The sequence below is a fragment of the Telopea speciosissima genome, chromosome 5, assembly GCF_018873765.1.
Source record: "Telopea speciosissima isolate NSW1024214 ecotype Mountain lineage chromosome 5, Tspe_v1, whole genome shotgun sequence".
Taxonomy (NCBI): Eukaryota; Viridiplantae; Streptophyta; class Magnoliopsida; order Proteales; family Proteaceae; genus Telopea; species Telopea speciosissima.
In genome coordinates, this window is record NC_057920.1 from 40201022 (window position 1) to 40205007 (window position 3986).

The 3986-nt window shown below is 45.2% G+C and overlaps 1 long non-coding RNA gene across 1 annotated transcript; it reads right to left on the minus strand.

Moving 5' to 3' along the window:
• Positions 1 to 635: 635 nt before the first annotated feature.
• LOC122662258 lies at positions 636 to 1042 on the minus strand. The gene is made up of 2 exons (XR_006332996.1): positions 871 to 1042; positions 636 to 788 (listed from the first exon to the last, which is right to left on the minus strand). It is a non-coding gene; the product is annotated as an uncharacterized LOC122662258 (long non-coding RNA).
• Between the last annotated feature and the right edge of the window lie 2944 nt (positions 1043 to 3986).

Sequence of the window (3986 nt, forward strand, 5' to 3'; positions counted from 1 at the left end):
TTAGAAGACATTACAAGGGTTACATCAAGGAGATCTGCTAGCTCAAAAGTCAACCATATCAGATGTCACTGGAATAATTCAATAAACAGATATGGGGCCAGCTGAAGGGTTGCCCCCAAAACCTTCTTGGGAGCTAAAATATACAGCATGAGAAAGGACTAGTCCCAACATTGCAATCCTCACATTATTTCTCTTAAGCCCTGTTGCAAAGCACATTATATTATCCTCCACAAAGTACGAAGAGGGAAATTGCTTTTGTGTTTATATTGCATGTGTTAAATAAAGCACCAAAGTGACAGCCGCAAGAGGTCCAAAATGATCATCTCAATAGGTAAAACTAAAAAGCCACACATCATGCAGTTCCAAGGAAATATTTGCTTACCATGAGCAGAATTATTTAAAGTTTGTATTTGTAAGCTAAACCAGGTCTGGAAATAATGGAAAGGAGTTAGCCCACCAAGAAGGCTTTATGTGATCTTATGAACAATTTGTTCATCGAATAAACCAAAGAACTATGGAATGGTTTCAATGACAAGCCAAACATTCAACTATCTGTGAGAAACCGTAAACTAAACATTTATGGCTCTTACACAGTTTGAAATTCTATTATTAAAAATAAATTTGAAAAAAAAAAACAGCACAAACAATCCCTAATGATATCACACCATACAGTATATCCTAAGACTATACAGAATAGATCGAAAGCACCACGATAACAATAGACAAGTAGAGTCTCCAGGCACACCACACAACTGTTTTTCCTCTCAGTCCAGCTTCAAGTTTTACAACTGAATTTTGTACCATAAGGGCAAAACCAAAAAACTTCGGACACTCAGTCCAAAAAAAAAAAGGACAAGTAGCCAAGTTTACCTGCTTGATGTGACGTCTTTCCTTGAAACCCCAATTTCTGCAAGGTCACCTCCTCCATTCTGCTTGCACAGCCTTAGCTGAAAATTAACCATATACAAGGTATGAGATACATCACCAAATAATTCAAAAAAAAAAACTCCATGAATAACTATGGAAAAGAATGAAACTAGAGATGATTCCTATTTGATTTTGTTTCACCCTGTATTTGTCAGGGGTCCCTTGGCCATCGAATATAGACCAAAGATTGTTCAATTTTTACGAGATTTTGTCTCATTAAAGCATCCCATCTAAATAGCAGTTCTTCCCAATGAAACTGGGTAAAATAAGTGGGCATGATTTCTTGAGTCAAATCACCAAAAAAACTATGAGTATTTAATCGATGAACAAGTTTCTTGGCTTAAATTCTAGACCAACAAGAAAGGAACAATCTAAAAGAAAATATGTCATAGCCAATTTATTGAAGACAGCAAGAATTAGGTTCCTATTTTTATTGTATTCCAACTAATACTGTGAATTGATCTTTCTATCCCCAAACTTTATTTCCTATCTTGTCCTCAACAATAGTTCTACAAGGGTAGTTGGTATCTTGTTATATTTGGATAAATAACAGACCCTTGTTATGTTAATAATTCCCCTTATAAATAATATTGTGGTAGAATTTCTAAGTTATTCTATATTCAAATCTTTTAGACCGGCTCCATTTGTTTGCAGGTGATGAGCCATATTTCACCCAGACCAACCCCCAAGCAACACGTGTAAAACCAGACCAGTTGCCTAGCGCATTCACCCAGAGGTTGGGCCGGGAATGTGACCTCGGGACAACTCGACCAGGCCAGAAGGAAGAATGGTTAACTAACCTAACCCAACTAGGGACCTCAGTTAAGTCAAGGTCACGCTTTCAGTATGACTACTATCACGATTCCGGCATGACCCTAGGCATTACACGTGTCGACCAGAGTCATGCCACCTAGGATTACATGAAACCAATATTATCATCTAAGATCAAGCAAAGATCGGATATCGTCTAGGACCTTGAACCTATAAATAGACACGCCTAACCCAGGTAAAGGGGACCGCAATCATTCTTTTTGCTCAAGTTCTTTAGCTTGGGATTCTTATCTGTTGCAAGCTCTGACTTAGGCATCGGAGTGTACTAACCGGCTCAGGCCGGCACTTCCTTGTCTTCTGTTGTTTACTTGTGCAGGTCAACCCGACCAGGTAGATCGCAACTCGAGTTAGAATGTCACAATAGATTGGCGCCGTCTGTGGGAACGTTACGAAAGAGCTGTGTGACATGGACACTGATAGGGGAAACGATTCCCGGTAAGGGAACAACAGGGTGATTGGGAGCCCACGCCGCAGAGGAGGTTGCATGGAGAGAGGCCCAGTAACCAGACGGGTAGCTCGGGTAATGCTCCTACCACCGGGCACGGTGACCCAGGTACACCAATCCCAGGCCTTTAGGGAGGAGGACCAAGGCCCATGCCGGAGATTCTGGGAGTACAGTATCTCGACCCAAATGGCCCTGCAACTAATCCCCAGGTTCACGACCTACGCCTCCAACTTGTTGAAACAAACGCAATGATGAGGACATACCTCATGTGGGAAGAGCCGAATCGCCTGCAGCTACAGCCCCAGCGCCAATCGGCTCTAGAGCGGGTGGACCAGGTCATCCACCGAACTGAGAGTAGAGCTAGCACAGCCTGGGCGAGGAGACGGACCCCACCACCACATGAAAATAGGGAGCGGGAGGACCTCAGGCAGGGATCCCAGGTGAGATCCCCGACCCGAACCTATCGAAGCCCAAGGAGGGAGCGTGAGAGATCGGCTTTGGTGCCATCTCGGGGGATCCAGGAGCGAAGAAGTCCGCTCCCCGATGGAAGTGGACGCAGATCTTTCCAGGGACCCTCGAGGGTCGAGAGAGTCATTCACACCAGACTCGAAGACGTCAAGATCGGGCGACGCATGAAGGATCTTGATGACAGGATACGAAGCTTCGGGAGGAACGCGGCCGAAGAAATGCTAACGGTATCGAACCAGCATCCGTTCGTGGAAGGTATTGTGGAAGCAGACCTACCAAGGGGTTTCAAGGTCCAGATCTTCGTGCTATACGATGGCTCAGCCGACCCTATCGATCACGTCAACTACTTCAACTCGGTCATGATGGTCTATGGAGGATCAGACACCACCTCTTGTAGGTTCTTCACGGCATCCCTGAAGGGCGCGGCTACATACTAGTTCTCACACCTGAGGCCGAGGTCAATTAGCGGATTCACCGAACTCTCGAGGGCATGCGTCACAAGGTTCCAGAGTAGTATCAGGCAGAAGAAGACCGTGGCCAACCTACTATCCATCAAGCAACAATGGGACGAATTGATTCAAGACTTCGTCTCAAGGTTCAATAAAGAATCCCTAGACATTCTTGACTCTGATGACTCAGTGGCGTATAATGCCCTGCAGAGCGGTATAACCGATCTCAAGCTGATAAAGTCCCTGATACTGAACAAGGCCAATAATATGACAGAGCTTATCAGCCGATGTCACCAATTCGCCAACATGGAAGAGATCATTGTAGCACACAATGAGGCAAGTGGAATATAGGAGAACAAGAAGACGATTGAGAAAGAAGAAAAGAAGGTAGAGAAGAAAGACGAGAGGAGACCCTGAACCGAGAGCGCCCCCAGTCCCGAGTACACCCTACTCAACACTAGACTAGCTGAGATATTGATGCAGATCGAGAATAAAGGATTATTGAACTGGGACCACGCAAGTATTGTCGGTTTCACAAAGATACGGAGCATGACATCGAAGATTGCAGGTAGCTGAAGAGGGTGATCAAGAACCTGATTAAGGATGGACACTTGGCAAGGTACATAGACAAGAGAAAGGAGTACCGACCCGACCACAGAGAAAGAGGCCGGGAAGGAGGAAGAGAAGAGCGTAGAGATCATCAGAGGGAAGAGAAAAGGCCAGAAAGGGAAAAAGAAAGAGTAGTCAAGAAGCATCACGAGCCCAGCAGGGAGACCGGACAGTCAAGCAGGCCACTAGTAGTTCCCATCCTCACGATCCTAGGGGGGCCGGGGCAAGAGTCGGTTAGAAAGGCGAAGGCGCACGCA